This window comes from Euprymna scolopes, chromosome 1 (genome assembly GCF_053919585.1).
Source record: "Euprymna scolopes isolate OS-2025 chromosome 1, ASM5391958v1, whole genome shotgun sequence".
NCBI classification, from domain to species: domain Eukaryota; kingdom Metazoa; phylum Mollusca; class Cephalopoda; order Sepiida; family Sepiolidae; genus Euprymna; species Euprymna scolopes.
In genome coordinates, this window is record NC_136482.1 from 170677603 (window position 1) to 170692286 (window position 14684).

The 14684-nt window shown below is 36.5% G+C and overlaps 1 protein-coding gene across 1 annotated transcript in view; it reads right to left on the reverse strand.

Moving 5' to 3' along the window:
- Positions 1 to 13786: 13786 nt before the first annotated feature.
- The window catches only part of LOC145277366 (uncharacterized), a 10791-nt gene continuing 9893 nt past the window's right edge, over positions 13787 to 14684 (reverse strand). Inside the window, exon 2 of the mRNA XM_080128792.1 lies at positions 13787 to 14684. This exon is cut by the window's right edge and continues 1152 nt beyond it. The gene's annotated coding sequence lies outside the window, so the exon portion shown is untranslated.

Here is a 14684-nt window from a genome sequence, read left to right on the forward strand (position 1 = left end):
TGTATGTCTACAAAAGGCTTTTTTCAGAGAAGCGGTCGGTCATTTCACAACTTTTTAAAACTTTTTATATCACATATAAATCGTAATATCTCACAGTTAACAACAAAGCTCACCTGTCTATTTAATTTGCTCGATTTCGTGAAGATAAATATTCAACATTTGTCGCTCGCCGCATGTGGATTAGTCTTTTTCCTATAACATCTTGAAAAAAAAAAAAGCGTTCCGCAGTAAATGAATACTATCCCGCAGTCAAACTTGACCTCATTAACTCATTAAAACGGGCACCTGCCAAATCCAAGTAATTAAATAAATTCAAACGTGTTTCCATTAGCATCTCGTGGTGGGACAATGGTTAACGTCGCACGTTATTTTTTTTCACACTTTAATTTACAACTTTGCCTCAACGGTTCAGGTTCGATCCTCATACTTACCTACCAAAACATTTTTTTTTTAATCCCCCCCCCCCGGAGTTGCCTCCAAACACCTGGGCAACGCAACGCCGGGTACCCCTTGCTAGTATTACCTAAAAGACTTCCTTACCCTCAGCATCCTTGCTCAACTGGCCACCACCTTAGCTGTACATATGACTGGATAGGAATAAGGAGTCTCTACTCAGATTCTCATTCTCAACTCTTACCCGAACAAGTTGTCATTGGAAGATCAAAACAGCTTCTTTGGGTCAACACGAGTTACAAAAATTCAGTTCCTTTTTAAAGAGGCCAAATGAAAGGTGTTCAAGCAGAGAAAGCTGTACAGTTGAACACTACAATTCAAGGAACTTTAACCCAAAAAGTTAATCAATGAATAAATCCTTGATGGTGTCATGAAGTTTGGTCAAATTGTTAATTATAGAATCTGGGTTGTTTAAATTTCAATGTCTCCAAATAAATTGTCGCCTAGATGTCAAATTCTTTGTTAAAACTAAATCCCTTTCCTCAGTTCATCTGCTATTCTTTCATTTTTTTTGTACATTCTTGAATTCTGGTCACATGAGCTCTACAAAGGAGGATAATCCACATTTATACGATTATATAATTTTTTCTCTTCTCCTAAAATTAAATAACTATTTTTTAAATTAGATTTTAAATTTCCACTCTTTTCTAATCTTCAATCTCTTTATGTATCATCCCATTACTTTTTATTCTATTTTTTATTCCATTTTCACCCCCAAACAGGGCACAGTTGCCACTTTGAAGTAGGGGGCTATTATCAAGGACATAAGTTGCAGGGATACTATGTAAGGAGTTGAGCAGCAAAATGTCTGTTCACATTACACTAGAACTTCTGCATGTCAGTAGCGTTGGAAAAGCAGAATCCTGGAAGGGAGTTCCAAAGTCCAGCAGTTCTGGGGAAAAAACTATTGGAGTAGAAGGCGTTTTTCATCTAGGGATCTTTACTGTGTAGGGGTGGGATTTAGCTGCTTGTCGGGTTTGTCGAGGGTATTTACGTCAATGAGCTACGTTGTAGCTCATGGAGCATTCACCATTAAAATACTTGTAAAGCAGGCAGAGAGATACAACATTTCATCGATGAGACAGAGGTTGAAGCTTAGAGGACAGTTCAGGACCTATCAGGTTGGCGAGTCTCATTTGAACCCTGTCCAGGAGTGAGAAAGTAGCAGCAGATGCAAATATGACAACAGTACTCCATACATAGGCGAATGGTGGCTTTATAGAGGTACAGAATACTTTCAGGTGTAAGTAGCTTTCTTGCACGGTAGAGAAAGCCCACCTTCTTTGCAGCAGCCTTGGCAATGCCCTCAATGTATCTGTTCCAACTCATGTTCCCTGTGAACGTTAGGCCATGAGTTTAAAAGAATTACTTTCAGGTAATGTATATTTAGCCATTTCTATTGGTAGTTGAGAAGGTTACTCGTGGTAAATATCTCAGGCAAGAAATTGTCTTGATTCCAGATTGCGTATTTCTTTTCAGCCTAATTGCCATTACTCAGTTTTTAATTTAATTCATGCCTGGCCAAGTAAATGTTGTAAAATTTAAATGTGACGACGTTCAAAATCTATTCAAAATATATAAGCAGAATATTGGTTTCTTTCCTTCTCCTTAAAAAAGAAGAGGAAGCTCCTACTAGACGACCCCAAATGTAAAGTGAGCCCCCCCACTCCAATGACCTAGGATAGAAAGGGTAGAACTCCTTAGTGTCATTAGCACGGTGGCCGAAGAACCCACACCTCAAAGATGTAATTTTAGCTAAGTACATTTTTTTCTTTGCACACTTTCTGTTGGATTTGTTTGACCCTAAGCCTGGTTTAAGCTTATTTTTAGATTGTACTGTCATCATATTTTTTAACGAGTTTCAGTTAGGTTAGGGGGAGCCGAACAGGAGGTTATGCAGAGTATCACACATGCATCACAAGTAGACCATCAGCTGACCCTCCATCAACTAGGATTGTGGCTTCAGGAAAGCCCACCGGGGATGAGTGCAGGGTCCCTTTCCATGCGCGACATGGCACTGCAAACATCCTGATATTATACAACTGTTGATGGAGCAGCCGCTCTAAGTGCTACCAAAGAGTTAGGGCTTCTGTACTACCAGTCGGAAACAGCAGCCAATAACTGTCAATCCGGTACCCTCAATCCATCAGAGGAAGGTCAACCCAATCTAATTGCTCAGGCATATATGGTACTCAAGCACTCTCAAGTGTCCAGCTTTAGGGGTGGGGTGTGTCGGGAGTGGGGAGATGGCGTTCATTGCCCTAGACAAGAAACAAGATCTACCACTGGGTGTTTCTGTCGAATCACTGTGATAGTATCTCTGCGCCTGACTAATAGGCAGAGAAGGAGTATGGAAGCCGGGGGATAGACAGAACCTATCTACTCCTTAAGCAATTTAGGTTTGCAAACTGGTAATTTGTTTGAGTCACCAGCTCTAGGAAGGTTGTCATCCAAGACTGAAGAGGCCTCCCTTCCTTTTTGGTTTAGTTTCAGAGTTTTCCTTCTCCTAGATGGATGATCTGGAAAGATCTACTGGGTCCGTCACCACTGAGAGGGTTTGCTCCACGCCTGGGTTCTAATCCAGGTATTTCTTTTTTAATTTTTATTTTATTTTATTTTATTTATTTATTTTTTTTTAAGCCAAACAAATCTAACCCTCTTTTTTTTCGTTTGTGCTCATATCATTCTATGTCATTTTATTTTATTTTTATTTCTCACACATCTTGACCATTCTTGATTCACTTATTTTAAAAAAATTTCCTGACAAATTTTTCTTTCTTTTAACCATGTCACATCGACGTAGTAGTGGGGAGGGGGAATCCCTATTAAGCTTATTTAGATGACAGAAGAACTTTATTTAAGTACGATACTTAATATTAACAGCCATGGTAAGGTGCAAAAAAAAAAGTGCCGCCCAATTTAACTTTCACTATTCGTAACTGAAATATGCAGTATCTTAGCTGTGATACTAGGGCTATTTTTCCTGAGTGGATGCTATGCTCTGTGTGTGACCTTAATGTCTGCCTATAAATACAGAATACGAATTCCGAATCGCCATGAACTAGTTCTTGTAACTGGAAAAAACACCTAACTGCTAGCTACGAAATCCTCACTGTAATCTCTGAACGCATATACCATTCACTGGACAAAGCGGGAGAGGGCAGAGCGGTAGCTCTAGATATATCCAAGGCTTTTGACAGGGTATGGCATGAGGGTCTCCTCAGGAAGATTAGATCATACGGTATCACTGGTAGAATACTTAACATAATTAAATCCTTCTTAGATAAGAGAAAAATCCAGATTGTCCTCGATGGTCGTACATCTAAACAATATGATATAAATGCGGGGGTGCCCCAGGGATCTATCCTTGGACTTCTACTGTTCCTGATATTCATAAATGACCTCCCGACAAAATTGCCTCTGAAATGGGTATATATGCTGATGACACCACACTCTATAGCAGGCACGACAGGAAAGCAAATGAACATATATCTAAAGTAATGGCACAAACACTAGAGGATGACCTCCAATCAGTAGTGGAATAGGGACATAAATGGATGGTCACATTCAATGCCGCCAAGACTAAACTAGTTTCATTCAATAATTACAAGAAACCTTCTCTACCACCTATAGCAATGGCCAACGACTCTTTATCTGAGAGTACGTCTTTCAAGCTCCTTGGCCTAACGTTCACAGGAAACATGAGTTGGAACAATTACATCGAGGGCATTGCCGGGACCGCTGCAAGGAAGGTGGGCTCTCTCTACTGTGCTAGAAAACTACTAACACCCGAAAGTATCCTGTACCTCTATAAGGCAACCATTCGCCCATGTATAGAGTATTGCTGTCATATTTGGGCTGATGCATCGGCTACTAGTCTCTCGCTCCTTGACAAGGTTCAAAAGAGTCGCAAATCTGATAGGCCCTAAACTGGCATCTAAGCTTCAGCCTCTGTTCCATCGACGAAACGTTGCATTCCTCTGCCTGTTCTACAAGTATTTTAATGGTAAATACTCTGATGAACTGCAAGCACTTGTGCCCCCATGACGTAAACACCCTCGACAGACCTGACAAGCTGCAAAATCCCACCCCCACACTGTAGAGATCCCTAGATGTAAAAGATCTTTCTACTCCAGTAGTTTCTTCCCCAGAACCGCTAGACTTTGGAATTCCATTCCAGGTCACTGCTTCCCCAACTGTACTGACATGCAGAAGTTCAAGTGCAATGTGAACCAACATCTTGCTGCCCAAGTCCCTACATAGTACCCCAGTAGTTGTTTCCCCTGATAGTAGCCCCCTACACCAAAGTGGCAATGTGCCTTGTTTGGGGTGAAAATGTAATTAAAAAAATAAAAAAAAAACTATTGAAGGAAACAAGCTTAGTCTTAGCAGCATTGAATGTGACCATCCATTTATGTCTCCATTCCACTACAGATTGGAGGTATTCCTCTAGTGTTTCTGTCATTTCCTTAGATATGTTGTCATTTGTTTTCCCTTCGTGCCTCTTGTACAGCGTGGTGTCATCAGCAAATATACCCATCTCAGAGGCTATTTTATCAGGGAGGTCATTTATGAATATCAGGAATAATAAAGGTCCAAGAATAGAGGCCTGAAGTACCCCCGCATTTATATCATATTGTTTTGATGTACAACCGTCAAGGACAACCTGGATTCTTTTCTTACATAGGAAGAATTTAATTATGTTAAGTATTCGTCCAGTGATACCGTATGATCTGATTTTCCTGAGAAGACCATCGTGCGATATCCGGTCAAAAGCCTTAGATATATCAAGGGCTACCGCTCTACCCTCCCCTGTTTTGTCCAGTGTATGGCATATACGTTCAAAGATTACAGTTAGGATATCTGCTGTAGAACGAGCTTGTCTAAATCCATATTGTTGATCGGTCAGAAGTTTAGTATCTGTAAGGTGATGGACTGGAGCTTGGTTAATTAAGGACTCAAATATTTTGGCGAAAAGTGGGAGGAGGCTAATGGTGTGATAATTTAATGGGTTAGTTCTTTAGCCAGAATTCTTGTAAACAGGTACCACAGAAGAAGCTTTCCAGAAGTCAGGAAAGCAAGATCCGTTAAGGCATTTATTGTAAAGTTTGGGGAAAACTGGAGTAACCTCGGCGGAGCATTTTTTTTAATAGCACAGCCGGGATGAGATCGGATCCACATGCTTTTGAGGTGTCAAGGTTTTTTATGATATCATGCACCTGAGAAAGGATGATTTTCAGATCCTCTAGTGTGGCATCTGTCTGCAAAAGAAAAGTCAAGGAGGGAGCAGTTTGCTGGATATGGAGGTAAACCAACTGAAAAACATATTAGCCTTCTCGGTTGCCATGCAAAAAACCTCATAATTGTTGGATAGTGGGAGAATTTTTGATTACCCATTATTTACTACACTGTTGTAGATTTTCCAAAAATTGCAGGTTCCTAATTTCTGTGCTCTGATGCATTTTCTGGTGACTTCTGTATACTCTCTCTTAGTTTTTGATTTCCAGAATGGAGCCCCTTCAATCTAAATGGAAACCAATTTACAATCAAATCTGAAAGTCCAAGATCATACTAAATTAAAACTAAAAAATAAATAAAAAGCTATCAGAATCAATGTGTGTGTATTAGATATATATTTGAATAATTTTGGGGGAGTACAAAATTAAATAATGGCTGAAAAAAAAATTAGCATCATTGATTTTAAAATATAAAAATGAAAAAAGAGCTAGCTAACCGGTTTCTTTCCTCGTTCAACGGAGCTAAATCAAGGAAAGATTGCAATTTAAAAAAAAAATGGTCATGAATATGGTGGGGGAAGAAAAAAATATAATAAAAATAAATAAATAAATAAATGGAGAAAGAATCACATAGAAATCACATTAAGCCCTAAAAGATTTTCTTTTTGTTTACAAAGAGAAGGTCTCAAAGACTTTTTTAAATTGAAAGGCGAGTGCAACCTGCTTAAGATTGTGAACATGTCGACACTAAAGTTTGTGGCATAAACATGGTTATTTATAAGGTGCTCGCAGATTGCAGACCTATATGTATTATTCAGAACGTCAGAAGGTGAAAAATTTGCATAACAAATTTTTGATGGTTTGTGTTGTTTTAAACAAGATTCCAATCTTTGTGATGCCCACCCAATGTATTGCGCACTGCAATTATATTTAAAGAAATAAATAATAGAATTATTATTGTGGAGGGAGGAGAACATCTTCGCGAATATACAACAATATAGGTCTAGTTGAAAAAACAACACATAGGTTTGATGCAAAATAAGACCATTTTACAGACAAAGAGATTTGCTTGGCAAATCAGTCACTGATATCACTGAGCCAAGGTAGACGAAGATAAACAGGACATCTATTGACTACAGTTTCTTTAGATTTATAAAAATTGGAAACGTTCTTATTAATGGGAAATTCAACAATGCTTTAGGTATAGCCATTGTTGCAAAGAGTCTTAGTGATGAATTTAATTTCGTCATCCAGTTTGGCCTTTGAAGAAATCATTAAAGCCCTACGTGTTAGGGTCCTAATTAAATTGAATTTTTGATTTGTAGGACAAAATGCAATCCAACATGTATAGAGGCCAGTAAATGTTGATTTATGATAGACGGAAATAAGAAAACATGAAGAAGCCCTGGAAACAAAAACATCTAAAAACGGAAGAGTAGAGTTAGTTTCTTTGTCTATCGTAAACTTAATAGCTGGATGAACATTATTAAGGGACATAAAAAAACGTCTGCTTTCATCTCGTCGAATAGGCAAAAGGTGTCGTCAACGTAATATATATATATTGTTACATTTTTAGTAAAAGAAATGTAATTAATTATTTTTATATGTTGTTCGAAATCGAGAGAGAATAGGAGTTTGTTTGTTTTTTTTTATTTTCATCAATTTTGTTGTCATTTGCGCTCAGTCAAAAATAATCACAACGAGAGAGGATGTAAAGAGATATATAGAGAGTAGACAAAAGAAGAAAAGAAAGAGAATAGCTAAAGAGCGCTGACAGTAAAGGAGAAAGAAAGAAAGAAACCAGCTAGCGAACACTGGCAGGCTGTATAGAGAGGGGGGAGATGAAAATATATATATGGAGAGAGGGGGCGTTTTAACCTGCACACTTACGAAAGACAAAAAAAGAGTCTGCCCCTCGCTACCAAGCGAAGCAGTCGTCAACGGCAACACTGCGAACAGGTGTAATATCAGCAGTAACATAGTACTGCAGTTGATAAAGCCGAGGACGGCGTGCTTAATAAACATTGGAAAGGAGTCCATCGGATGTATTTGGAATAAGTTTTTGCAAAAGGAAGCCGGATGAGACGGAAAAGAATTCGCTGAATATTGAAAAGGCGTTTGCTTAAGATATTTTGGAGCCAGTTTTTCAGAAGGAAAGACACTAAGACAGTGAGTGAAACAAAATCTCTCTCCCTCCCTCTCTCTTCCTTACTCTCTTTTTGTTTTGAACTGAGCAGACGACAATGAACAATACGAAAATGTTGTATTTAGGTCTGGCATATATTTAACTTGAATATTCTCTCTCGATAAAGACAATTTATTTTCTTTCACGCATTACATTTTAAACTATCAAAACAATTGCATTTTTTTTTACATATTTTTTTTGTGTTGCTATAAATAAACTTTCATTCATAATTCCCATCAGCCTTTTGTTTGTTATTTCGGTTGTGTTTTTCTGTCTTGTGTTTAACAGTTGTCTCTGAAGAATTTGGATAATCCCTTCCCGTATTTATTTTTTCAAATACGATTTACGGTATTTGCCCCGCCTTACAGTGTTATTTATAATGTTATTTGATTATATACGTGTGTATTATATACTGTACTGTATTTTTTTTTTTTACTAACTTTTAATGCCATATTCCAGGGTTCTACAGTACATACATGTATTTGTACTCGTCCCTAAATGTGTAGCAATAATACATATGTAAAGGGAGAAAACTACCAAAAAAAAATGACAGGGGAGCTAACTCTTACAAATAAATTTATAGTTAAAAATAGAAATATTACGATGCATACAAATATATCTATGTATATATGATAGCATAACGTTGTATGCCTGTGTGTGTGTGTGTGTGTGTGTGTGTACATACAACTAAAAAATTAAAAACTACACAAGACATGCACACACTCTTATTTGATGTTGCCTCTGGCAAATATGTAATTAAAAACAAAAAAGAAAATACATTCTTTAGGGATCAACAGGAACAGAATTAGTTCGGGTGTTGACACTTAGAATGACTTTTTAACGTTATCATGTAGTGAAAAGAAATTGCTGAGTCATGAATGTTCCTCCAAAATTTGAGAAAAGTTAAATGACATCCAGAGAATTAGTGTTTCTCTTTGGCCTGTTGTCCTTCTATACAATTATTGTATAAGAGAGGGGAAGAGGCAAACAAGAAACTTTGCATTACCCAAGAGCAATAATAGTAATAATACAGTGAACTCTGAAACTGAATCAAATCAAGGCAGCATGCCTTCGTACATATCAAGGTTGAATAAATGATGGCAGAAAAATTTGGAGTCATCATTTGTCTAACCTTTTATACATACACACACCATAAATGCAAGTTAGATCAATATTTTTTTGGTTATTCCCGGTGAAAAAAAAAACATCTGTAAAAACTGCCTCAGAAGTTAGCAGGATAAAAAAAAAAAAATTAAAAAAATAAAAATTTTAAAAAGCTTACTCTAAATAAGAGTATAAATCGAAAGGACAAAATTGTCCTTTTATTTTTAAAGAGTTATATTTACCCAGTGTTCCTATTTATTTGCCTCTCCACAAGCACAGAGTTACACACAAGGTCAGTTTTCAATATGAAGAAAATTCAGCCCCACCATAAAGGGCACTCTGGATAGGAACAAAAATAAAAATTGCCTCAGTCCAGAAGGATTTCTCCTCCACTGATTAAGAACAGAAAAGGTGAAGTGTAGTATCAGAACAGATATTACACTTTGTTTCTAGCCAAAAGGCCAAAAAATTACCCAGTGTTGCCTGGTAGGAGAACCTAGAGAAAATTAATTCAAAATATAATCATATTTACAATTGTTTTGAAATAAATGTTTGTTTTTTTTTTTATCATTATTTGTTTTGGCTTTCCCTTGCTTTACTTTGATTTTAATAAATATTTGATCAATAGTAAATAAAAAAAAATTCAACGTGTATTTATCAAAAGTATGTAAAAGCAACAAACACACAAGATCTTGTCAGATAATTTTATTGATACAAAGATATTAACAATTATGAGTTACCTCCCTTTGAAGAATAAAACTTAAAAGTTGACTCAACTTAAGGTCACCAAAAAGTCAAGTTCATCACAAATTTGTCTTTGTCAACAGTTATAATAAAAAAAAAGCACTCATTGCCACCCATGTTGATAATTGGTACATCTTGTTGATAAGATCGTAAGTGGACTATGTACATAGAACCATTCAAGAAGGTCTGACCATACCGTGAACAACTATGATTGGCCAGCATTAAATTACTATTAGAAATAGAAATAGGAAAGATTGAAGAGCAGCCGCACGAAACTTCCATGGAGATTTGGTTTTGATCCTCAAATACAAAAGTGCTCACATCTTCATGAGAAATGTCGTTTGTAGCTACCATAGTTTCAGAATTAAAGGCTTTATTCTCCTCCCTTGAATAATGGATGTCCATAACCTTTATGCCTGGTACAGGCTGTGTAGTCTGAACCGCTTGCAACTCGGCAACTTCTTGCAGAGTTTATATTTGTTGAGCATTTGAAATGTTTACAATATTGTCCTGAGAAGAAAACCTCTATGGATTATTGTAAAGGTGGGATGAGTAAGTGAGACTGGTTTGCAAGTTGAGTTTGTTTAGGGTTTCGTATATGGTGTGCTTTAAAACTATAACAGTAAGAGGCAGAATCAGAGATATTGAAATTGAAGCGGTAGTACTACTATGTTTCTTTTTTTTTTTTCTTTTTTAAATTCTTATTCATCCCAAACAAAACATATTACCACTTGGATGTATGTGGGACCATGCTTACAGGGACACTATGTAGGAAGTTCAGAAGCAAGATGTCAGTTGGCATTACATTTTAATTTCTGCAGGTTAGTAACATCTGGGAAGCAGGAAAATGGGGGAGAATTCCAAAGTCTAGCAGTCTGAAGGAAAAAATTACAGTAGACATCTAAGGGCCTCCACATTGAAGGGATGAGATTTTGCTATTTATCAGGTTAGTTGAAGATATTTACGTCCACAGGGTACAAGTGCTACAAATTTGTCAGAGCACATTTCCATTAAAGTACTTATAAAACAGGCACAGGGATGCAATGTTGCGGTGATGGGACAGAGGTTGGAGCTGGGTTGATAGTGCAGACCTATTAGATTGGAGACTCCTTTTTGGATGCTGTCTAAGAGAGGGACTAATGATAGATGCACCAGCCCAGATGTGGTAACAATACTCTATGCATGAATGAAAAGTGTTTTTTTTTTAAATTCCATTTTCACCCCAAACAAGGTAGAGTGCCACTTTGATGTAGGGGCTACTATCGGGGACATAAGTTGCAGGGATATTATGTAGGGAGTTGAGCAGCAAGATGTCTGTTCACATTACGCTTGAACTTCTGCATATCAGTACAATTGGGAAAGTAGGAACCTGAAAGGGAGGTCCAAAGTCTAGCAGTTCTGGGGAAGAAACTATTAGAGTAGAAGCCTTCTTACATCTAGGGATTTTTACTGTGTAGGGGTGGGATTTGTCGGGTTTGTTAGGGATATTTACGTTGAATGGGATACAAAGGATTGTAGTTCGTTGGAGCATTCACCATTAAAATACTTGTAGAGATACAGGATATTGACGGATGCGAGTAGTTTTCTAGCATGGTAGAGGGAGCTCACCTTCTTTGCAACAGCCTTAGCAATGTCTTTATAGTATTTGTTCCAATTCATGTTGGCTGTAAAGGTTAGGCCGAGGAGTTTGAATGAAGATATCTTTGGTAGAACTTTCATGCAATAATTTAAATGCAATACATACATCTCTCTACTCTTTTTACAATAATTGTCATTCAAGCCCATAAGATTTGAATGTCCCCTGATGTGATGAGCCGAATGGCTTGACACTCTGAATGATTTATCACAATGTTTACACACAAAGCTCCTTCCTTTTTAAAATTTTCTTATGTTTTTGTTTTTACTTGTGATGAAGCATCCTATTAGGTGCCAGACATTCACCTGCTATTTCAGAGACTCCTATTAAGAGATTTTTTTTCTTGCGGATTCTAATCATTCTTTTAAATGAAATTGTTTGGATCTCTCTTACACTTAGTTCACTGGGTGTATTTGTATTTGCCAGGTAATTTTTCTAAATTCTTTTTCCATTTTTGTTTTAATTTTCTTATCACTTTGTTTTTGCTGGGGATGGGGTATTCTACCGGATGCCAAACATTCTTTCATTAGTTTAGTTACTCCAACCGAGAGATCTTTTTAAGATTCTAACCGTCCCATTTAAGTGCTATTGTTTGTATTTCTCTTGCACCTGGTTCACCGGGTATATTCGCCAAATAGTTTTTGAAATTCTTTTTCATTAGCCCAGTTGCTCCTCTAATGACTGGTTATGATTGATACCTTTTTTAAGATTCCAGTTTCTTTTCATGTCATACATAGGTCCTAGTGGTTACTATGAATACTGAAATGATTTAAATTGAAAGGATTTAGTTCATTTTCATGTTGTACATAATTCCTGGGTATTTAGTTCTCTTCTTCATCTCAACTCTGTTTTGGCCGGCATCATCAGAGACACTGACTTCAACTAAGATTGCTACTCTCTCCATCATGTCCCATAATATCACATGGGCAGGTTTAATACATTTGTTTTCTAAATATGTAGCTGTCGTGGATGCTGCACAACTCATTAATCATTTCTTTCGAGTAAATATTGCAAGGATTTCTTGCTATAACTGGATGTTTAATTTTTTACAGATAATCTAGTGGATATAGCTACAGTATTTTGTTTTGCTTTTCTTTTTTTTTTTTTTTAAGTTTTTCTCTTTTATTTGCAATTTTCCATTTTTTTCCAAATTTTTTTATTTTCTCATTTTGTTCTAGTTGGAGACAGAGAATCCTACCGGATGCTAGACATTCATCCACTAGTCCCCAGGACTTGCTGCTACATTCAATATTCAACTTTTTACAGATGGTCCAGTGGAGATATTTACACACTCCATTATGTTGCGCTGTGTAGTAGCTGTACCCCCAGCAGAACCTTACAGTTGGGTGTCAGGTAGCTCACACAATCCATTACTGTGTGGTAGAACCTGCATTTGTTGTTATTGCCAAGACTACTCATCTTTTTATTGTTTTTTTTATTTTTTTTATTTATTTTGTTCTGGCTGGGCATAGGGGCATCCTACCAGATGCCAGACATTCATCCGTTTTTCATACTTTCCAACCAAGATATCTTTTTAAGATTCGTCCCTTTAAATGCAATCGTTAGTATTTCTCTTGCACTTAGTTCACCGAGCATATTTACCAGGTAGTTTTTTAAATTCTTTTTTCATGAATCTGGTTGCTACTATAATTACTGAAATGATGGTGATCTTTCTAAGATTCTAATTTATTTTCATATCGTACATAAGACCTTGGTATTTCTTATCTTTTCCCTCTCGACTCTGTTTAGCCCAACATCATTGATGACAATAACTTCTAAGGTTGCTTCTTTGTCCGATATCACTATATCAAGTACAATAGCTCCGTTTTCTAAGTACATGGCTGTAGAAATTGCATAGTCATAGTGGATGGTGTACGACTTATTTCCAACTGTTCTTTCTGGTAAATATGTTCCCACGACTTTCTGTTACATTCGATATTCAACTTTTTACAAATGTTTCAGTCAAGATATTTACAAACTCCATTATTTCACATTGTATAATAGCCGTCTTCTAGCAATACCTGACAGATGGATGTCAGGTGGCTCTACTTTTGTATGGCGGAACCTGTACTTGTTGCTAATGCTGAGACCACTCAGCTTCCTTAAAGCATTGTTCATCAAGCTTTGATCTTGGCTCCTCTCCTAATCAAAATGGGATGATCCTTTTCTTAGCCATATCTATATTACAATAGAAAAATGCGAGCATGAAAAGTAATATGGTTAAGTTTAAACATCCATGTTTAAGCTTAAGAAAAGGACAAGATATTCTAGTAAAAAATATAATAAATTTATAACTTAAAATATTGCAGCATTAAGAATTGATTATAATATAATGTTAAATTGAATTTAAAAAAAAAAATTCTTAATGCTGTAATATTTTAAGTTATATTACTTTTAATGCTCGCATTTTTCTATTGTAATCCATGATTTTTCCAGTTTTCCAGTAAATTCACTTGTTCTTTAATTTCAGTCATATTTTTTTGCCCTCATAAACATAATATACACATATGTAAAACAATATGCAGCACTCGTCTGCTTTCATTCTCTATTTCACTTGTTACTTCTCTTTTCATGAGAGCGGTGATTTAGTAGCAACACTAGTCACTGAAGCGACATGGCTGCTATGGAAACCAGTCATAAAAAAATGTCACTCACCTCCGTACAAATTTTTATGATGTTGAACACCAGTAAATTCATCATAACTTTTAAAGAAAATTGAATTTTTTTTTTCACAATATAGCTGGGAAGGTGATCTATAAACTGTAATAATTGCTTGAAATTTGGTCGAAAAATGAGTGAGCAGAAAAGCTTTAAAGCAGTTCTAAATGACTAAAACTGCCACTTAACCATATATGCAAACACGGTAGTGTTTGAATGATAGCCCTGGTTGAATTCATCTATGAATTTTCCATTTTTATTTTGTTCAAGCTAACGCTGGGGCATGCCAAACAATCACTCGCTATTTCATACATTTCAACTGAGAGATTGTTTTTAAGAATGTAATCGTCCTTTTTAAGATTCTGACCATCACTTTAAGTGCAATTGTTTGAATCTCTCTTGCACTTGGTTCACCAGGTATATTTGCCAGGTAGTTTTTGAAATTATTTTTTCATGACTCCAGTTACTCCTATAATAACTGGAATGATAGCTATCTTCCCAAGATTCCAGTTTCTTTTCATGTCATACATAAGACCTTGGTATATCTTTATCTTTTCCCTCTCATCTCTGTTTAATCCAGCATCATTTGGGGGCATGCATATGAATGTCCTCTTTCGGATGGTTGGATCAACTAAGGTTTCTAAATCTATCCATCCCATATCACAAT